Source organism: Cricetulus griseus, chromosome 3, assembly GCF_003668045.3.
Source record: "Cricetulus griseus strain 17A/GY chromosome 3, alternate assembly CriGri-PICRH-1.0, whole genome shotgun sequence".
NCBI lineage: Eukaryota > Metazoa > Chordata > Mammalia > Rodentia > Cricetidae > Cricetulus > Cricetulus griseus.
In genome coordinates this window covers 138,444,842-138,466,843 of record NC_048596.1, presented here as the reverse complement: position 1 = coordinate 138,466,843, position 22,002 = coordinate 138,444,842, and the positions used below count along the sequence as shown (strand labels likewise).

Sequence of the window (22,002 nt, the reverse complement as noted above, 5' to 3'; positions counted from 1 at the left end):
GACAGGCAGCAAACTAGGTCCCTGGATGGCAGAAAAATATCTTGGCACCATTGCCATCCACGGGGAGGCCAGCAAGCCTGAGCAAGGTGCCACGGCACCAGAATTCTCCCGAGTGCCGCTTCCTGCACGGGTCAACACCTTCGCCTCTTCTAGGTATCCTGAGGCCTCCTTGTGCTATGCGTGCCTTCCAGAAAGGCCCAGTAAGGATTCCCTGGCTAGCTGTCTATCTGCAATGCCCGTCTGGATTCGGCTGCCTTCATCCCCTCAAACCTTAGGCTCTTCTTTTCCTCTAAATCAGGATTCACGAATACCTTGCAGGGCTGCCCCCCCCACAAATCCCCGCCATCTTCCATCAGCTCCCTGACAGAATCTCATCAAGTCAAGAGACCACAGCCACCAAAGCACAAGAAGCCATGAGCCAGGGCACCTCCCACTGCAGCCTGGACTTGACAGTCTCTCTCAGCAGCAACACTGCAGGCCTACAACCCACTTAAAACTTGGAACAAGGCTCCACCCGGGGCCTGCCATCCACTATGGGCAGGGCAAATCAGTTGGGGACTCTGCTCTTCCTGTTCCCTCTGCTAAGGCCGAGATCTGGCTGAGGGCCACTGCTGGAGGCTAGCACACCCCCCACCCCATATCTTCTCAGGATTTCTAGTCAGCAAGAGCGAGGCAATTTTCCCGGCAAGAGGCAACCACTGTGTCTTCACCACGGGCGTGACTGCTAGCAGAGTGGGGCAAAGAACCAGCCCCTCGGGAGGGAGGGACTCTGCCTACTGCTGGAGGAGGGCAGGAGCAGAGGAATGGCTCCCAAGCCTGTGTCTGACTCCCGGAGGATTTGGACGACCCAAGGTGCCGGACCTCAGTCCCGATGAGAGAGGCGTATTGAGCTTTCACTCATTTTGTTCAGCTTTCCAAGGAATGTTTGATTTGAATCATCATCGATCCACGCACACTGCAGTGCCCTTGCACACAGATATTCAGCACGGACACTCATGGACAGCGCGGGTGTTGGTGGGGTGCCAGAAGTAATATCATCGAGTGCCCCAGCCCGGGCATGGGAACACACTGCAATGGGCCCCTTGCACGCAACGGGGCAGCACCTCCAGGACCTAAGTCTGCCAAGGGTGCAGACAGTCCCAGGGTTCTCGAATGGTCAGTCCCAGCAGCACCACCAAGGCCCGAGAATCCTGAGCATATGGGGCACTTCTTGGGAAGCTTACCTTCATCTTCGTGCCTTCTCAGGCATGTCAGCCACATCAAACAACTTCTCTTAGGTGGAGGCTCAGTCAGGAGCCTGCAGCCCTCGGCAAAGGTCGCTAAGCCACCCTCTCTGCACCCCGGCCAGGCCGGACCCAGGATTGGACACTGTGAACACAGAAAACCACATAGGCCACCATTACAGTGGGAACTCTTCAACCGGGTCTGGGAGGGCTTGGCCGGGCTGGTCTCCACGGGATGTTCAGAACACTTGTGCTCTCTCACCACTCCTGCTCTGCCCAAAACCTCCAGCATGGCCTGCCAGCACATGGAGGGTTGCCTCCCCTAGGGGATGAGAGCTCCTCCTTCGCCAGGTGCAGGATGTTTGCCCCACCCTGCAGTCAAGCAACAAATGTCTGGCTGGAAAGCACAACCAGGGACTTCTACAGCAGCAAGCACACCGTCCGGAAAAGAACTTTCAGGCCCACCTGGTTAAACGTCACTCCTGAAACACTGTCCACTGTCCTCTGGGGTCACTGCCCAGTGCAACCTCACCTTGCTGTCTCAACCTCAAGGCTCGCTAGCATCAGCTCCGGCAATGTTCACCATACTTCTGCCTCCTCATCGTCTGCCTCTCCCAGGGCCTCCAAATCCTCCTCCTCCCTCAACATCTCAAACCACTTGGGCATCTATATTTCTGTGGCAAGGCTACTGGGGTCTACCACACTCTGCCCTGCCAGAGTGACCTGAGGTGCTTTAGGTCACACCACTCCAAAGTTTCCTCTAAGGCCTTCTAGAGAAGGGAAGGAAGACCTTGCAGGGCTACCAGACATTCTTTCTCAATCTCTGTCTCTTTGGCTTTGTCTTTGTCTCTGTTTGGCCCCGTCTCTTTCTCTGTCCCTTTCTCTGTCTTCGACCATTCGTTCCTGTGCCTCTTTCTCTGACTGGCTGCCAGTCTCGGACCACCTGTCTTCAGGGGACACAATGTACTGCTCAACAGTCCCCCAGACCGGTGTGGAGTCACGGACCCTGCATCCGTGCTTCCTGTCTCAAGAGCTCCCATGAGGCGGTTTCCCAAGGAGCCTGAGGTCTCCCAAGAGAAGCTGCACACTCAAGACTCCCAGGGAACAGAAATACCACCCAGCATTCCAGAGTCGCTGGCGTGGCCTCAACTCCACATGGGCAGAAGCCTGAGGCCGTCGTGAATTACAGACAGCCTGGCACCTCGGGGCCATTTCTAAGACTCTTTCCGGGGCTGGCCACCACAGAGGGCCCTCGGAAGGAATCACAACCTGCTGAAGAGCATAAAACTCCATACCTGTGCAACCTGGATATGACATTGCCTGGAGCCTAGACAGGCAGCAAACTAGGTCCCTGGATGGCAGAAAAATATCTTGGCACCATTGCCATCCACGGGGAGGCCAGCAAGCCTGAGCAAGGTGCCACGGCACCAGAATTCTCCCGAGTGCCGCTTCCTGCACGGGTCAACACCTTCGCCTCTTCTAGGTATCCTGAGGCCTCCTTGTGCTATGCTTGCCTTCGAGAAAGGCCCAGTAAGGATTCCCTGGCTAGCTGTCTATCTGCAATGCCCGTCTGGATTCGGCTGCCTTCATCCCCTCAAACCTTAGGCTCTTCTTTTCCTCTACATCAGGACTCACGAGTACCTTGCGGGTCTGCCCTCCCCACAAATCCCCGCCATCTTCCATCAGCTCCCTGACAGAATCTCATCAAGTCAAGAGACCACAGCCACCAAAGCACAAGAAGCCATGAGCCAGGGTACCTCCCACTGCAGCCTGGACTTGACAGTCTCTCTCAGCAGCAACACTGCAGGGCTACAACCCACTTAAAACTTGGAACAAGGCTCCACCCGGGGCCTGCCATCCACTATGGGCAGGGCAAATCAGTTGGGGACTCTGCTCTTCCTGCTCCCTCTGCTAAGGCCGAGATCTGGCTGAGGGACATTGCTGGAGGCTAGCACACCCCCCACCCCATATCTTCTCAGGATTTCTAGTCAGGAAGAGCGAGGCATTTATCCCGGCAAGCGGCAACCACTGTGTCTTCACCACGGGCGTGACTGCTAGCAGAGTGGGGCAAAGAACCAGCCCCTCGGGAGGGAGGGACTCTGCCTACTGCTGAAGGAGGGCAGGAGCAGAGGAATGGCTCCCAAGCCTGTGTCTGACTCCCGGAGGATTTGGGTGACCCAAGGTGCCGGACCTCAGTCCCGATGAGAGAGGCGTATTGAGCTTTCACTCATTTTGTTCAGCTTTTCCAAGGAATGTTTGATTTGAATCATCATCGATCCACGCACACTGCAGTGCCCTTGCACACAGATATTCAGCACGGACACTCATGGACAGCGCGGGTGTAGGTGGGGTGCCAGAAGAAATATCCACGAGTGCCCCAGCCCGGGCATGGGAACACACTGCATTGGGCCCCTTGCACGCAACGGGGCAGCACCTCCAGGACCTAAGTCTGCCAAGGGTGCAGACAGTCCCAGGGTTCTCGAATGGTCAGTCCCAGCAGCACCACCAAGGCCCGAGAATCCTGAGCATATGGGGCACTTCTTGGGAAGCTTACCTTCATCTTCGTGCCTTCTCAGGCATGTCAGCCACATCAAACAACTTCTCTTAGGTGGAGGCTCAGTCAGGAGCCTGCAGCCCTCGGCAAAGGTCGCTAAGCCACCCTCTCTGCACCCCGGCCAGGCCGGACCCAGGATTGGACACTGTGAACACAGAAAACCACATAGGCCACCATTACAGTGGGAACTCTTCAACCGGGTCTGGGAGGGCTTGGCCGGGCTGGTCTCCACGGGATGTTCAGAACACTTGTGCTCTCTCACCACTCCTGCTCTGCCCAAAACCTCCAGCATGGCCTGCCAGCACATGGAGGGTTGCCTCCCCTAGGGGATGAGAGCTCCTCCTTCGCCTGGTACAGGATGTTTGCCCGACCCTGCAGTCAAGCAACAAATGTCTGGCTGGAAAGCCCATCCAGTGACTTCTACAGCAGCAAGCACACCGTTCCGAAAAGAACTTTCAGGCCCATCTGGTTAAACGTCACTCCTGAAACACTGTCCACTGTCCTCTGGGGTCACTGCCCAGTGCAACCTCACCTTGCTGTCTCAACCTCAAGGCTCGCTAGCATCAGCTCCTGCCATGTTCACCATACTTCTGCCTCCTCATCGTCTGCCTCTCCCAGGGCCTCCAAATCCTCCTCCTCCCTCAACATCTCAAAACCAGTTGGGCATGTATATTTCTGTGGCAAGGTTACTGAGGTCTACCACACTCTGCCCTGCCAGAGTGACCTGAGGTGCTTTAGGTCACACCACTCCAAAATTTCCTCTAAGGCCTTCTAGAGAAGGGAAGGAAGACATTGCAGGGCTACCAGACATTCTTTCTCAATCTCTGTCTCTTTGGCTTTGTCTTTGTCTCTGTTTGGCCCCGTCTCTTTCTCTGTCCCTTTCTCTATCCTCGACCATTCGTTCCTGTGCCTCTTTCTCTGACTGGCTGCCAGTCTCGGACCACCTGTCTTCAGGGGACACACCGTAGTGCTCAACAGTCCCCCAGACCGGTGTGGAGTCACGTACCCTGCATCCGTGCTTTCCATCTCAAGAGCTCCCATGAGGCGGTTTCCCAAGGAGCCTGAGGTCTCCCAAGAGAAGCTGCACACTCAAGACTCCCAGGGAGCAGAAATACCACCCAGCATTCCAGATTTCTGGCGTGGGCTCAACCCCACATGGGCAGAAGCCTGAGGCCGTCGTGAATTACAGACAGCCTGGCACCTCGGGGCCATTTCTAAGACTCTTTCCGGGGCTGGCCACCACAGAGGGCCCTCGGAAGGAATCACAACCTGCTGAAGAGCATAAAACATCCATACCTGTGCAACCTGGCTATGACATTGCCTGGAGTCTAGACAGGCAGCAAACTAGGTCCCTGGATGGCAGAAAAATATCTTGGCACCATTGCCGTCCACGGGGAGGCCAGCAAGCCTGAGCAAGGTGCCACGCCACCAGAAGTCTCCCGAGTGCCGCTTCCTGCACGGGTCAACACCTTCGCCTCCTCTAGGTATCCTGAGGCCTCCTAGTGCTATGCGTGCCTTCCAGAAAGGCCCAGTAGGATTCCTGGCTAGATGTCTATCTGCAATGCCCGTCTGGATTCGGCTGCCTTCATCCCCTCAAACCTTAGGCTCTTCTTTTCCTCTAAATCAGGACTCACGAGTACCTTGCGGGGCTTTGTACCTCCCCACAAATCCCCGCCATCTTCCATCAGCTCCCTGACAGAATCTCATCAAGTCAAGAGACCACAGCCACCAAAGCACAAGAAGCCATGAGCCAGGGCACCTCCCACTGCAGCCTGGACTTGACAGTCTCTCTCAGCAGCAACACTGCAGGGCTACAACCCACTTAAAACTTGGAACAAGGCTCCACCCGGGGCCTGCCATCCACTATGGGCAGGGCAAATCAGTTGGGGACTCTGCTCTTCCTGCTCCCTCTGCTAAGGCCGAGATCTGGCTGAGGGCCACTGCTGGAGGCTAGCACAGCCCCCACCCCATATCTTCTCAGGATTTGTAGTCAGCAAGAGCGAGGCAATTTTCCCGGCAAGCGGCAACTACTGTGTCTTCACCATGGGCGTGACTGCTAGCAGAGTGGGCAAAGAACCAGCCCCTCGGGAGGGAGGGACTCTGCCTACTGCTGGAGGAGGGCAAGAGCAGAGGAGTGGCTCCCAAGCCTGTGTCTGACTCCCGGAGGATTTGGGCGACCCAAGGTGCCGGACCTCAGTCCCGATGAGAGAGGCGTATTGAGCTTTCACTCATTTTGTTCAGCTTTCCAAGGAATGTTTGATTTGAATCATCATCGATCCACGCACACTGCAGTGCCCTTGCACACAGATATTCAGCACGGACACTCATGGACAGCGCGGGTGTTGGTGGGGTGCCAGAAGAAATATCATCGAGTGCCCCAGCCCGGGCATGGGAACACACTGCAATGGGCCCCTTGCACGCAACGGGGCAGCACCTCCAGGACCTAAGTCTGCCAAGGGTGCAGACAGTCCCAGGGTTCTCGAATGGTCAGTCCCAGCAGCACCACCAAGGCCCGAGAATCCTGAGCATATGGGGCACTTCTTGGGAAGCTTACCTTCATCTTCGTGCCTTCTCAGGCATGTCAGCCACATCAAACAACTTCTCTTAGGTGGAGGCTCAGTCAGGAGCCTGCAGCCCTCGGCAAAGGTCGCTAAGCCACCCTCTCTGCACCCCGGCCAGGCCGGACCCAGGATTGGACACTGTGAACACAGAAAACCACATAGGCCACCATTACAGTGGGAACTCTTCAACCGGGTCTGGGAGGGATTGGCCGGGCTGGTCTCCACGGGATGTTCAGAACACTTGTGCTCTCTCACCACTCCTGCTCTGCCCAAAACCTCCAGCATGGCCTGCCCGCACATGGAGGGTTGCCTCCCCTAGGGGATGAGAGCTCCTCCTTCGCCTGGTGCAGGATGTTTGCCCCACCCTGCAGTCAAGCAACAAATGTCTGGCTGGAAAGCACAACCAGGGACTTCTACAGCAGCAAGCACACCGTCCGGAAAAGAACTTTCAGGCCCACCTGGTTAAACGTCACTCCTGAAACACTGTCCACTGTCCTCTGGGGTCACTGCCCAGTGCAACCTCACCTTGCTGTCTCAACCTCAAGGCTCGCTAGCATCAGCTCCGGCAATGTTCACCATACTTCTGCCTCCTCATCGTCTGCCTCTCCCAGGGCCTCCAAATCCTCCTCCTCCCTCAACATCTCAAACCACTTGGGCATCTATATTTCTGTGGCAAGGCTACTGGGGTCTACCACACTCTGCCCTGCCAGAGTGACCTGAGGTGCTTTAGGTCACACCACTCCAAAGTTTCCTCTAAGGCCTTCTAGAGAAGGGAAGGAAGACCTTGCAGGGCTACCAGACATTCTTTCTCAATCTCTGTCTCTTTGGCTTTGTCTTTGTCTCTGTTTGGCCCCGTCTCTTTCTCTGTCCCTTTCTCTGTCTTCGACCATTCGTTCCTGTGCCTCTTTCTCTGACTGGCTGCCAGTCTCGGACCACCTGTCTTCAGGGGACACAATGTACTGCTCAACAGTCCCCCAGACCGGTGTGGAGTCACGGACCCTGCATCCGTGCTTCCTGTCTCAAGAGCTCCCATGAGGCGGTTTCCCAAGGAGCCTGAGGTCTCCCAAGAGAAGCTGCACACTCAAGACTCCCAGGGAACAGAAATACCACCCAGCATTCCAGAGTCGCTGGCGTGGCCTCAACTCCACATGGGCAGAAGCCTGAGGCCGTCGTGAATTACAGACAGCCTGGCACCTCGGGGCCATTTCTAAGACTCTTTCCGGGGCTGGCCACCACAGAGGGCCCTCGGAAGGAATCACAACCTGCTGAAGAGCATAAAACTCCATACCTGTGCAACCTGGATATGACATTGCCTGGAGCCTAGACAGGCAGCAAACTAGGTCCCTGGATGGCAGAAAAATATCTTGGCACCATTGCCATCCACGGGGAGGCCAGCAAGCCTGAGCAAGGTGCCACGGCACCAGAATTCTCCCGAGTGCCGCTTCCTGCACGGGTCAACACCTTCGCCTCTTCTAGGTATCCTGAGGCCTCCTTGTGCTATGCTTGCCTTCGAGAAAGGCCCAGTAAGGATTCCCTGGCTAGCTGTCTATCTGCAATGCCCGTCTGGATTCGGCTGCCTTCATCCCCTCAAACCTTAGGCTCTTCTTTTCCTCTACATCAGGACTCACGAGTACCTTGCGGGTCTGCCCTCCCCACAAATCCCCGCCATCTTCCATCAGCTCCCTGACAGAATCTCATCAAGTCAAGAGACCACAGCCACCAAAGCACAAGAAGCCATGAGCCAGGGCACCTCCCACTGCAGCCTGGACTTGACAGTCTCTCTCAGCAGCAACACTGCAGGCCTACAACCCACTTAAAACTTGGAACAAGGCTCCACCCGGGGCCTGCCATCCACTATGGGCAGGGCAAATCAGTTGGGGACTCTGCTCTTCCTGCTCCCTCTGCTAAGGCCGAGATCTGGCTGAGGGACATTGCTGGAGGCTAGCACACCCCCCACCCCATATCTTCTCAGGATTTCTAGTCAGGAAGAGCGAGGCATTTATCCCGGCAAGCGGCAACCACTGTGTCTTCACCACGGGCGTGACTGCTAGCAGAGTGGGGCAAAGAACCAGCCCCTCGGGAGGGAGGGACTCTGCCTACTGCTGAAGGAGGGCAGGAGCAGAGGAATGGCTCCCAAGCCTGTGTCTGACTCCCGGAGGATTTGGGTGACCCAAGGTGCCGGACCTCAGTCCCGATGAGAGAGGCGTATTGAGCTTTCACTCATTTTGTTCAGCTTTTCCAAGGAATGTTTGATTTGAATCATCATCGATCCACGCACACTGCAGTGCCCTTGCACACAGATATTCAGCACGGACACTCATGGACAGCGCGGGTGTAGGTGGGGTGCCAGAAGAAATATCCACGAGTGCCCCAGCCCGGGCATGGGAACACACTGCATTGGGCCCCTTGCACGCAACGGGGCAGCACCTCCAGGACCTAAGTCTGCCAAGGGTGCAGACAGTCCCAGGGTTCTCGAATGGTCAGTCCCAGCAGCACCACCAAGGCCCGAGAATCCTGAGCATATGGGGCACTTCTTGGGAAGCTTACCTTCATCTTCGTGCCTTCTCAGGCATGTCAGCCACATCAAACAACTTCTCTTAGGTGGAGGCTCAGTCAGGAGCCTGCAGCCCTCGGCAAAGGTCGCTAAGCCACCCTCTCTGCACCCCGGCCAGGCCGGACCCAGGATTGGACACTGTGAACACAGAAAACCACATAGGCCACCATTACAGTGGGAACTCTTCAACCTGGTCTGGGAGGGCTTGGCCGGGCTGGTCTCCACGGGATGTTCAGAACACTTGTGCTCTCTCACCACTCCTGCTCTGCCCAAAACCTCCAGCATGGCCTGCCAGCACATGGAGGGTTGCCTCCCCTAGGGGATGAGAGCTCCTCCTTCGCCTGGTACAGGATGTTTGCCCGACCCTGCAGTCAAGCAACAAATGTCTGGCTGGAAAGCCCATCCAGTGACTTCTACAGCAGCAAGCACACCGTTCCGAAAAGAACTTTCAGGCCCATCTGGTTAAACGTCACTCCTGAAACACTGTCCACTGTCCTCTGGGGTCACTGCCCAGTGCAACCTCACCTTGCTGTCTCAACCTCAAGGCTCGCTAGCATCAGCTCCTGCCATGTTCACCATACTTCTGCCTCCTCATCGTCTGCCTCTCCCAGGGCCTCCAAATCCTCCTCCTCCCTCAACATCTCAAAACCAGTTGGGCATGTATATTTCTGTGGCAAGGTTACTGAGGTCTACCACACTCTGCCCTGCCAGAGTGACCTGAGGTGCTTTAGGTCACACCACTCCAAAATTTCCTCTAAGGCCTTCTAGAGAAGGGAAGGAAGACATTGCAGGGCTACCAGACATTCTTTCTCAATCTCTGTCTCTTTGGCTTTGTCTTTGTCTCTGTTTGGCCCCGTCTCTTTCTCTGTCCCTTTCTCTATCCTCGACCATTCGTTCCTGTGCCTCTTTCTCTGACTGGCTGCCAGTCTCGGACCACCTGTCTTCAGGGGACACACCGTAGTGCTCAACAGTCCCCCAGACCGGTGTGGAGTCACGTACCCTGCATCCGTGCTTTCCATCTCAAGAGCTCCCATGAGGCGGTTTCCCAAGGAGCCTGAGGTCTCCCAAGAGAAGCTGCACACTCAAGACTCCCAGGGAGCAGAAATACCACCCAGCATTCCAGATTTCTGGCGTGGGCTCAACCCCACATGGGCAGAAGCCTGAGGCCGTCGTGAATTACAGACAGCCTGGCACCTCGGGGCCATTTCTAAGACTCTTTCCGGGGCTGGCCACCACAGAGGGCCCTCGGGAGGAATCACAACCTGCTGAAGAGCATAAAACATCCATACCTGTGCAACCTGGCTATGACATTGCCTGGAGTCTAGACAGGCAGCAAACTAGCTCCCTGGATGGCAGAAAAATATCTTGGCACCATTGCCGTCCACGGGGAGGCCAGCAAGCCTGAGCAAGGTGCCACGCCACCAGAAGTCTCCCGAGTGCCGCTTCCTGCACGGGTCAACACCTTCGCCTCCTCTAGGTATCCTGAGGCCTCCTAGTGCTATGCGTGCCTTCCAGAAAGGCCCAGTAGGATTCCTGGCTAGATGTCTATCTGCAATGCCCGTCTGGATTCGGCTGCCTTCATCCCCTCAAACCTTAGGCTCTTCTTTTCCTCTAAATCAGGACTCACGAGTACCTTGCGGGGCTTTGTACCTCCCCACAAATCCCCGCCATCTTCCATCAGCTCCCTGACAGAATCTCATCAAGTCAAGAGACCACAGCCACCAAAGCACAAGAAGCCATGAGCCAGGGCACCTCCCACTGCAGCCTGGACTTGACAGTCTCTCTCAGCAGCAACACTGCAGGGCTACAACCCACTTAAAACTTGGAACAAGGCTCCACCCGGGGCCTGCCATCCACTATGGGCAGGGCAAATCAGTTGGGGACTCTGCTCTTCCTGCTCCCTCTGCTAAGGCCGAGATCTGGCTGAGGGCCACTGCTGGAGGCTAGCACAGCCCCCACCCCATATCTTCTCAGGATTTGTAGTCAGCAAGAGCGAGGCAATTTTCCCGGCAAGCGGCAACTACTGTGTCTTCACCATGGGCGTGACTGCTAGCAGAGTGGGCAAAGAACCAGCCCCTCGGGAGGGAGGGACTCTGCCTACTGCTGGAGGAGGGCAGAGCAGAGGAGTGGCTCCCAAGCCTGTGTCTGACTCCCGGAGGATTTGGGCGACCCAAGGTGCCGGACCTCAGTCCCGATGAGAGAGGCGTATTGAGCTTTCACTCATTTTGTTCAGCTTTTCCAAGGAATGTTTGATTTGAATCATCATCGATCCACGCACACTGCAGTGCCCTTGCACACAGATATTCAGCACGGACACTCATGGACAGCTTGGGTGTTGGTCGGGTGCCAGAAGAAATATCCACGAATGCCCCAGCCCGGGCATGGGAACACACTGCAATGGGCCCCTTGCACGCAACGGGGCAGCACCTCCAGGACCTAAGTCTGCCAAGGGTGCAGACAGTCCCAGGGTTCTCGAATGGTCAGTCCCAGCAGCACCACCAAGGCCCGAGAATCCTGAGCATATGGGGCACTTCTTGGGAAGCTTACCTTCATCTTCGTGCCTTCTCAGGCATGTCAGCCACATCAAACAACTTCTCTTAGGTGGAGGCTCAGTCAGGAGCCTGCAGCCCTCGGCAAAGGTCGCTAAGCCACCCTCTCTGCACCCCGGCCAGGCCGGACCCAGGATTGGACACTGTGAACACAGAAAACCACATAGGCCACCATTACAGTGGGAACTCTTCAACCGGGTCTGGGAGGGATTGGCCGGGCTGGTCTCCACGGGATGTTCAGAACACTTGTGCTCTCTCACCACTCCTGCTCTGCCCAAAACCTCCAGCATGGCCTGCCCGCACATGGAGGGTTGCCTCCCCTAGGGGATGAGAGCTCCTCCTTCGCCTGGTGCAGGATGTTTGCCCCACCCTGCAGTCAAGCAACAAATGTCTGGCTGGAAAGCACAACCAGGGACTTCTACAGCAGCAAGCACACCGTCCGGAAAAGAACTTTCAGGCCCACCTGGTTAAACGTCACTCCTGAAACACTGTCCACTGTCCTCTGGGGTCACTGCCCAGTGCAACCTCACCTTGCTGTCTCAACCTCAAGGCTCGCTAGCATCAGCTCCGGCAATGTTCACCATACTTCTGCCTCCTCATCGTCTGCCTCTCCCAGGGCCTCCAAATCCTCCTCCTCCCTCAACATCTCAAACCACTTGGGCATCTATATTTCTGTGGCAAGGCTACTGGGGTCTACCACACTCTGCCCTGCCAGAGTGACCTGAGGTGCTTTAGGTCACACCACTCCAAAGTTTCCTCTAAGGCCTTCTAGAGAAGGGAAGGAAGACCTTGCAGGGCTACCAGACATTCTTTCTAAATCTCTGTCTCTTTGGCTTTGTCTTTGTCTCTGTTTGGCCCCGTCTCTTTCTCTGTCCCTTTCTCTGTCTTCGACCATTCGTTCCTGTGCCTCTTTCTCTGACTGGCTGCCAGTCTCGGACCACCTGTCTTCAGGGGACACAATGTACTGCTCAACAGTCCCCCAGACCGGTGTGGAGTCACGGACCCTGCATCCGTGCTTCCTGTCTCAAGAGCTCCCATGAGGCGGTTTCCCAAGGAGCCTGAGGTCTCCCAAGAGAAGCTGCACACTCAAGACTCCCAGGGAACAGAAATACCACCCAGCATTCCAGAGTCGCTGGCGTGGCCTCAACTCCACATGGGCAGAAGCCTGAGGCCGTCGTGAATTACAGACAGCCTGGCACCTCGGGGCCATTTCTAAGACTCTTTCCGGGGCTGGCCACCACAGAGGGCCCTCGGAAGGAATCACAACCTGCTGAAGAGCATAAAACTCCATACCTGTGCAACCTGGATATGACATTGCCTGGAGCCTAGACAGGCAGCAAACTAGGTCCCTGGATGGCAGAAAAATATCTTGGCACCATTGCCATCCACGGGGAGGCCAGCAAGCCTGAGCAAGGTGCCACGGCACCAGAATTCTCCCGAGTGCCGCTTCCTGCACGGGTCAACACCTTCGCCTCTTCTAGGTATCCTGAGGCCTCCTTGTGCTATGCTTGCCTTCGAGAAAGGCCCAGTAAGGATTCCCTGGCTAGCTGTCTATCTGCAATGCCCGTCTGGATTCGGCTGCCTTCATCCCCTCAAACCTTAGGCTCTTCTTTTCCTCTACATCAGGACTCACGAGTACCTTGCGGGTCTGCCCTCCCCACAAATCCCCGCCATCTTCCATCAGCTCCCTGACAGAATCTCATCAAGTCAAGAGACCACAGCCACCAAAGCACAAGAAGCCATGAGCCAGGGCACCTCCCACTGCAGCCTGGACTTGACAGTCTCTCTCAGCAGCAACACTGCAGGGCTACAACCCACTTAAAACTTGGAACAAGGCTCCACCCGGGGCCTGCCATCCACTATGGGCAGGGCAAATCAGTTGGGGACTCTGCTCTTCCTGCTCCCTCTGCTAAGGCCGAGATCTGGCTGAGGGACATTGCTGGAGGCTAGCACACCCCCCACCCCATATCTTCTCAGGATTTCTAGTCAGGAAGAGCGAGGCATTTATCCCGGCAAGCGGCAACCACTGTGTCTTCACCACGGGCGTGACTGCTAGCAGAGTGGGGCAAAGAACCAGCCCCTCGGGAGGGAGGGACTCTGCCTACTGCTGAAGGAGGGCAGGAGCAGAGGAATGGCTCCCAAGCCTGTGTCTGACTCCCGGAGGATTTGGGTGACCCAAGGTGCCGGACCTCAGTCCCGATGAGAGAGGCGTATTGAGCTTTCACTCATTTTGTTCAGCTTTTCCAAGGAATGTTTGATTTGAATCATCATCGATCCACGCACACTGCAGTGCCCTTGCACACAGATATTCAGCACGGACACTCATGGACAGCGCGGGTGTAGGTGGGGTGCCAGAAGAAATATCCACGAGTGCCCCAGCCCGGGCATGGGAACACACTGCATTGGGCCCCTTGCACGCAACGGGGCAGCACCTCCAGGACCTAAGTCTGCCAAGGGTGCAGACAGTCCCAGGGTTCTCGAATGGTCAGTCCCAGCAGCACCACCAAGGCCCGAGAATCCTGAGCATATGGGGCACTTCTTGGGAAGCTTACCTTCATCTTCGTGCCTTCTCAGGCATGTCAGCCACATCAAACAACTTCTCTTAGGTGGAGGCTCAGTCAGGAGCCTGCAGCCCTCGGCAAAGGTCGCTAAGCCACCCTCTCTGCACCCCGGCCAGGCCGGACCCAGGATTGGACACTGTGAACACAGAAAACCACATAGGCCACCATTACAGTGGGAACTCTTCAACCTGGTCTGGGAGGGCTTGGCCGGGCTGGTCTCCACGGGATGTTCAGAACACTTGTGCTCTCTCACCACTCCTGCTCTGCCCAAAACCTCCAGCATGGCCTGCCAGCACATGGAGGGTTGCCTCCCCTAGGGGATGAGAGCTCCTCCTTCGCCTGGTACAGGATGTTTGCCCGACCCTGCAGTCAAGCAACAAATGTCTGGCTGGAAAGCCCATCCAGTGACTTCTACAGCAGCAAGCACACCGTTCCGAAAAGAACTTTCAGGCCCATCTGGTTAAACGTCACTCCTGAAACACTGTCCACTGTCCTCTGGGGTCACTGCCCAGTGCAACCTCACCTTGCTGTCTCAACCTCAAGGCTCGCTAGCATCAGCTCCTGCCATGTTCACCATACTTCTGCCTCCTCATCGTCTGCCTCTCCCAGGGCCTCCAAATCCTCCTCCTCCCTCAACATCTCAAAACCAGTTGGGCATGTATATTTCTGTGGCAAGGTTACTGAGGTCTACCACACTCTGCCCTGCCAGAGTGACCTGAGGTGCTTTAGGTCACACCACTCCAAAATTTCCTCTAAGGCCTTCTAGAGAAGGGAAGGAAGACATTGCAGGGCTACCAGACATTCTTTCTCAATCTCTGTCTCTTTGGCTTTGTCTTTGTCTCTGTTTGGCCCCGTCTCTTTCTCTGTCCCTTTCTCTATCCTCGACCATTCGTTCCTGTGCCTCTTTCTCTGACTGGCTGCCAGTCTCGGACCACCTGTCTTCAGGGGACACACCGTAGTGCTCAACAGTCCCCCAGACCGGTGTGGAGTCACGTACCCTGCATCCGTGCTTTCCATCTCAAGAGCTCCCATGAGGCGGTTTCCCAAGGAGCCTGAGGTCTCCCAAGAGAAGCTGCACACTCAAGACTCCCAGGGAGCAGAAATACCACCCAGCATTCCAGATTTCTGGCGTGGGCTCAACCCCACATGGGCAGAAGCCTGAGGCCGTCGTGAATTACAGACAGCCTGGCACCTCGGGGCCATTTCTAAGACTCTTTCCGGGGCTGGCCACCACAGAGGGCCCTCGGGAGGAATCACAACCTGCTGAAGAGCATAAAACATCCATACCTGTGCAACCTGGCTATGACATTGCCTGGAGTCTAGACAGGCAGCAAACTAGCTCCCTGGATGGCAGAAAAATATCTTGGCACCATTGCCGTCCACGGGGAGGCCAGCAAGCCTGAGCAAGGTGCCACGCCACCAGAAGTCTCCCGAGTGCCGCTTCCTGCACGGGTCAACACCTTCGCCTCCTCTAGGTATCCTGAGGCCTCCTAGTGCTATGCGTGCCTTCCAGAAAGGCCCAGTAGGATTCCTGGCTAGATGTCTATCTGCAATGCCCGTCTGGATTCGGCTGCCTTCATCCCCTCAAACCTTAGGCTCTTCTTTTCCTCTAAATCAGGACTCACGAGTACCTTGCGGGGCTTTGTACCTCCCCACAAATCCCCGCCATCTTCCATCAGCTCCCTGACAGAATCTCATCAAGTCAAGAGACCACAGCCACCAAAGCACAAGAAGCCATGAGCCAGGGCACCTCCCACTGCAGCCTGGACTTGACAGTCTCTCTCAGCAGCAACACTGCAGGGCTACAACCCACTTAAAACTTGGAACAAGGCTCCACCCGGGGCCTGCCATCCACTATGGGCAGGGCAAATCAGTTGGGGACTCTGCTCTTCCTGCTCCCTCTGCTAAGGCCGAGATCTGGCTGAGGGCCACTGCTGGAGGCTAGCACAGCCCCCACCCCATATCTTCTCAGGATTTGTAGTCAGCAAGAGCGAGGCAATTTTCCCGGCAAGCGGCAACTACTGTGTCTTCACCATGGGCGTGACTGCTAGCAGAGTGGGCAAAGAACCAGCCCCTCGGGAGGGAGGGACTCTGCCTACTGCTGGAGGAGGGCAAGAGCAGAGGAGTGGCTCCCAAGCCTGTGTCTGACTCCCGGAGGATTTGGGCGACCCAAGGTGCCGGACCTCAGTCCCGATGAGAGAGGCGTATTGAGCTTTCACTCATTTTGTTCAGCTTTTCCAAGGAATGTTTGATTTGAATCATCATCGATCCACGCACACTGCAGTGCCCTTGCACACAGATATTCAGCACGGACACTCATGGACAGCTTGGGTGTTGGTCGGGTGCCAGAAGAAATATCCACGAATGCCCCAGCCCGGGCATGGGAACACACTGCAATGGGCCCCTTGCACGCAACGGGGCAGCACCTCCAGGACCTAAGTCTGCCAAGGGTGCAGACAGTCCCAGGGTTCTCGAATGGTCAGTCCCAGCAGCACCACCAAGGCCCGAGAATCCTGAGCATATGGGGCACTTCTTGGGAAGCTTACCTTCATCTTCGTGCCTTCTCAGGCATGTCAGCCACATCAAACAACTTCTCTTAGGTGGAGGCTCAGTCAGGAGCCTGCAGCCCTCGGCAAAGGTCGCTAAGCCACCCTCTCTGCACCCCGGCCAGGCCGGACCCAGGATTGGACACTGTGAACACAGAAAACCACATAGGCCACCATTACAGTGGGAACTCTTCAACCTGGTCTGGGAGGGCTTGGCCGGGCTGGTCTCCACGGGATGTTCAGAACACTTGTGCTCTCTCACCACTCCTGCTCTGCCCAAAACCTCCAGCATGGCCTGCCAGCACATGGAGGGTTGCCTCCCCTAGGGGATGAGAGCTCCTCCTTCGCCTGGTGCAGGATGTTTGCCCCACCCTGCAGTCAAGCAACAAATGTCTGGCTGGAAAGCACAACCAGGGACTTCTACAGCAGCAAGCACACCGTTCCGGAAAAGAACTTTCAGGCCCACCTGGTTAAACGTCACTCCTGAAACACTGTCCACTGTCCTCTGGGGTCACTGCCCAGTGCAACCTCACCTTGCTGTCCTAACCTCAAGGCTCGCTAGCATCAGCTCCGGCCATGTTCACCATACTTCTGCCTCCTCATCGTCTGCCTCTCCCAGGGCCTCCAAATCCTCCTCCTCCCTCAACATCTCAAAACCAGTTGGGCATCTATATTTCTGTGGCAAGGCTACTGGGGTCTACCACACTCTGCCCTGCCAGAGTGACCTGAGGTGCTTTAGGTCACACCACTCCAAAGTTTCCTCTAAGGCCTTCTAGAGAAGGGAAGGAAGACCTTGCAGGGCTACCAGACATTCTTTCTCAATCTCTGTCTCTTTGGCTTTGTCTTTGTCTCTGTTTGGCCCCGTCTCTTTTTCTGTCCCTTTCTCTGTCCTCGACCATTCGTTCCTGTGCCTCTTTCTCTGACTGGCTGCCAGTCTCGGACCACCTGTCTTCAGGGGACACACCGTACTGCTCAAGAGTCCCCCAGACCGGTGTGGAGTCACGGACCCTGCATCCGTGCTTCCTGTCTCAAGAGCTCCCATGAGGGGTTTTCTCAAGGAGCCTTAGGTCTTTTAATAGAAGCTGCCCACTCAAGGCTCTCATTGACCAGAAATGCCTCTTAGTGTTCCAGAGACTTACTTGGCTGTACTCCATTGCAAATTGGCAGAGGTCTGAGGCAGTCGTGACCTTCAAACTGCCTTGGACCTAAAGACCATTTCTTACATTGTTTCAGGTACTAGCCACCATAAAGGCCCCTCGGTATATATCACAATCTGCTCTAGAGTACCAAACAGCCTACCTAAAAATTCTCAGTCCTATCTCTGAAATTGTCTTCCCAGAATCTCTCTCCACTGTGTCACTTAGTAGTGCAAAGTTACCTTGTTGAAGAGACCTCATCCCGGAAAACCCTTGAATCCATGAAAATTCCTCTGCACTCTGGATTTGACTGTCTCTCTCATCATCAACACTTAAAGACTGCAACTCACTTGAAGTCTTGGAAGTAGTCTCACCTCATTCCTCCCATCCACTTTGAGCAGGGCAAATTCATTTGACATCTGCTCTTCGTTTTCCAAGTGCTATGTTTCAGTCTCGCTGTGGGCCACTCCTTGGAGCCATCACAATGCCTCACAGGATTTTGAGTCCTGAATATCATGTGGAACTTTCAGCAAGCACAAAACATTATCAAATTTTCACCAAGGTTGTTTTTGCTAGCAGAGTTTGGGAAATATCCAGCCTTTTGTTGGGGAGTCATGCTATTACTGGAGCAGGGCAGGATTAGTGGAAATGTTCCCAAGCCATTGTCTGACTCTGGAAGACTTGTATGAACTAAGTAGTTATTTCTGTCCTGTAGTTATTTCATGTATGGTAGAATCTGTTACCTTTACAGTGTCCCAACACACTTTAGTAATTTTGTTACCTTTTTTTTGTCTTTCTTTCAATCTTTTGTTGTCCTTTTGTAAACCATGTACATTAGTCAATATTTCTGGCTGAGTCATCCAACATCTTGGCCACTGTACTCTAATATGCCATTTGTTCTACATTTCTCTTACATTCTAGCAGCAATATGTCACAGACATTCTAAGTCAATATGACCCACTTAGTTTTCTCTTTTTCTGCCTCTTCAAATGTATCTTTCTCTTTCTGTATTTCTCTATACCTGTCTGCCTGCCACTGAGCATAATTCACTAGTTAGCAACTGAAGACAAAGAATTCCTTGTTGGATTAAACAACTCCAAAACATCACATTTTAACACATTATCTCTCTTATCTGGTTCACCCAAACCCAAGAGAAATCCTCTGGTACTGTGGTCCATGATGGAAAATAGAGGGGAGGCCCTTCCCCTCATCCACAGTTGCCTTCAAGTTTTAAATATGAGGAAGGAATGCTGAATTCCAAATATTTGAACTCATCAGCTCTCATTGACTTCATATGTCAACTCAGTTAAATGTTGTACATTCTCCATGTTGACAAGGCAGAGAAGAATGAGACAGGAATTTGCACATGGCCTATAAAGATAAAAACAGAGAGATGTCCCTATTAAGCAGTCCACATATAAGATAGCTTCAATGAGGCTATCCATGTACATTTCAAGGTTTGTTGAAGACATATGTGGAGGCCAGGCATTGCCACAATGTAACTCCTCAGAAAGTAAATGGCCTTGGAAATTGCATATCCAGGAATCTCACACCTTTTCCTTGTCATCTTCCTGGTAGAAAACATTTTGGTGGGTCAAAGATTTCCAGGAAACTCCTGGGATCAAGTTGTATCATCATACATCAACTCTCTCTCTCTCCTCTCTCTTTCCTTCCTCTCTGTCTCTCTCTTTTTTCTTTCTTTTTGAATTTTCCAGATAGTATTTCTGTGGGATTTATAAATTCCAGATGGGATTTATAAATGGGACCATAAATTCCAGATGGGATTTATAAATGGGACCATAAATTCCAGATATATCCCTTCCTCTATTTCCTGAGTGCTGGGATTAAAGTTATGCACCATCACAAGCTAGCTATACATTGATTTTCTACACAGGTTTATGTAACTGAATCATACAAAAATATATATCTCAATATTTCTAACTGTGTAATCCAAAATTCCAGGCATCTAGGTGCACATTTAGGGGGTAAGTTGGGGAAACAAATGGGATATGGGTACCTTCCATGCTTCACTCATTTGCTCCTTGTTTTCCTTCCAAGCAGGTCTACTGAAATTCTTTCAGTTGGTCACAACAAAAACTGCCTATCTAGACAAAGGAGAGTTTTTGGCATTTTGAAGCAATCACTCAAAATACAGGACCAAAGATGTTATGCCACACAGCACAGTTCTTAAAGCTTTTATCTCCTTCACACATTGTCTCTTTCTCTTTTGGGCCATGGCTTCAAAACTGTGCCTTGACATTCAGGGACTCACACTGTTCCTGCTCATCCCCAAAACAGATATAGCCCATCACCATGGATTATACTGCTAATACTCCCAAATAAAGCAAAATTTCAGAGTTATATTTCAATGTGTCTCTCTGACATACTACTTTATAGTCACTACCAACCTGTTAAGTTGGTCAAGTCTGTTAAGATATCCATACAGCAAATATATACTTATGTATGCTAGATAATTGTTTGTGCCTCTATTGGTTCTGACTTTAACTCTGTTCCCTCACTTCCTGCCAATCCTAACATTTTCCACTATTGCCTGCCAAGGAACAAGATCATAAGGAGCTTCCCAGGTACCCAAAAATGTGCTCTTTTTACTATACACATTGGTTTGAAAAACAAAACCCTGAAAACTCAGGACACTCTGGAATGTGACTAGCCAAACTGGTGGTCAGCAAGGAAAGTATTGCTGACTTGGAAAAGTTTGCCTAACTTCTAGAGTACAGTGGAGGTACTGTATCTTATTCTTGATTAGAATGGTGATAATGAGTTTTCACTTAATTTGTTCAGCTCTTAGAACGAATGGTTGATTGAGAATAACCATTTGGTCCACCCAGGCTTGATGGTGTTAGCAGTAAGGTGGCCAGTAGCCTGTGAAAATTGCAAAAATTTGGAAGTATGATGAACTCAAAGGCTTTCTGCATTCAGGAATAGAAGGTGCCCTGCCATGCTAAGGTGATAACTGAAAGAAGTTCTAAATGTGGGACATGAAAACACATGTCCAGGTTGTGGAATGTTAAATTCTTGCAGTTTCACCAAGACCTTACAGTGAAGCATTTTGGGGCATTTAAATAATGGTTACCATTATTCTTTTTCTTCTATAGGATCTGAACTTTGAACTACATTGCAGGAAGAACAATTTGGTATCTTTTCTATCTGGAAATGATGTTATGCCTCTTGTAGGACTGAAGGCAAGAAGATCACAGAAATAAATCCTTGAGATATCAAGATAAAACACACACAATCTCTACAGTGGAAAAGATCCACCCTGGTCGGTATTGCAATGTTCCCATATGGTTGGGAATACCAGGTAACACCTATTCCTTTACTTCATTCACATACTTTCCCCATTCCCTCTTATAAGTTTGCCATGTCCATGTGATATTCTTCCCAAGACTTCCTCTGGAGGAAAGTTGTTTGAATGCCAAGGGGTTATTCTCTACTTGTTCTCTGGCCTTCACAAGTGTCTTTGTACCATTAAGCTGTAGTCAATGAAAAAAATCCCAAGTTTTCCAATGCATCAAATCCTTCTAACCAAAGCAAACCAATATTAAACTTAATTTCTGCTCTTCTTTTCCTTCCCAATGTCAGCCCAGTGATTGCATTTCCAAGGACACACTTACTGGCCTTTGCTGATATGTCATAGCCCTAGTTTTGGACATTCACGACAATTCAACTTTGCCTCCATAAATATATCTTTCAAATAGGAAGTATTCCTCCATGCTGTGTTGTTTCAAAGTATGTGTACAATTCTCTGTCCAGTTTGATGGAGAATAGTTAATCTGCTGCACTGGTTGTACTTCTACCTCCCTATCAATACTAGAATACTAGTCACTCTGTCTAGGCTAATGGAATACCAGGAAGCTCTCTCTCTCTCTCTCTCTCTCTCTCTCTCTCTCTCTCTCTCTCTCTCTCATCTTTGCAACCAAGTGAGGCATTCCATCTTTTAAGATAACTGAAATACATGAACTCCATGAAAAAACATCATTGTGTATGATGTATCCAAACAACTTTAGCCTTCTGAGGATTTGACTTCTTAATACTTTTTGTCATACAATGGCTCCTTGTATGACTAAGCTCAACATGCAAGCAAAGCATCCTTTGGTGATGTCTCAATGGTGATGTGATGATGTACTTAGGTTGTCTTCATCTACACCCTGTGTGCTAATGGAGCACTTCCTCCAATGTCAAAGTAGATGAGGACTGCATGTTCATGCACATGCTGCTTCTAAAGCATTGGAATGAGCCACATTAAGGCTCAGTTCTTCCAAAAGAATACAGATCTGGGAAAGGAGAACAAATAAGG

At 52.8% G+C, this 22,002-nt stretch overlaps 8 non-coding genes across 8 annotated transcripts; all 8 read right to left on the bottom strand.

Annotated features, from left to right (window-relative positions):
- Positions 1–857: 857 nt before the first annotated feature.
- On the bottom strand, positions 858–948 carry LOC113838349. The gene has a single exon (XR_003488668.1). It is a non-coding gene; the product is annotated as a small nucleolar RNA SNORD116 (small nucleolar RNA).
- A 2,462-nt stretch (positions 949–3,410) lies between these two features.
- LOC113838345 lies at positions 3,411–3,502 on the bottom strand. The gene has a single exon (XR_003488664.1). It is a non-coding gene; the product is annotated as a small nucleolar RNA SNORD116 (small nucleolar RNA).
- Positions 3,503–5,965: 2,463 nt separating this feature from the next.
- Positions 5,966–6,056, bottom strand: LOC113838343. The gene has a single exon (XR_003488662.1). It is a non-coding gene; the product is annotated as a small nucleolar RNA SNORD116 (small nucleolar RNA).
- A 2,462-nt stretch (positions 6,057–8,518) lies between these two features.
- On the bottom strand, positions 8,519–8,610 carry LOC113838344. Its single transcript, XR_003488663.1, has one exon. It is a non-coding gene; the product is annotated as a small nucleolar RNA SNORD116 (small nucleolar RNA).
- Positions 8,611–11,072: 2,462 nt separating this feature from the next.
- Positions 11,073–11,164, bottom strand: LOC113838352. Its single transcript, XR_003488671.1, has one exon. It is a non-coding gene; the product is annotated as a small nucleolar RNA SNORD116 (small nucleolar RNA).
- Positions 11,165–13,626: 2,462 nt separating this feature from the next.
- On the bottom strand, positions 13,627–13,718 carry LOC113831982. Its single transcript, XR_003488670.1, has one exon. It is a non-coding gene; the product is annotated as a small nucleolar RNA SNORD116 (small nucleolar RNA).
- A 2,463-nt stretch (positions 13,719–16,181) lies between these two features.
- Positions 16,182–16,273, bottom strand: LOC113838350. The gene has a single exon (XR_003488669.1). It is a non-coding gene; the product is annotated as a small nucleolar RNA SNORD116 (small nucleolar RNA).
- Positions 16,274–20,432: 4,159 nt separating this feature from the next.
- On the bottom strand, positions 20,433–20,527 carry LOC113838346. The gene has a single exon (XR_003488665.1). It is a non-coding gene; the product is annotated as a small nucleolar RNA SNORD116 (small nucleolar RNA).
- Between the last annotated feature and the right edge of the window lie 1,475 nt (positions 20,528–22,002).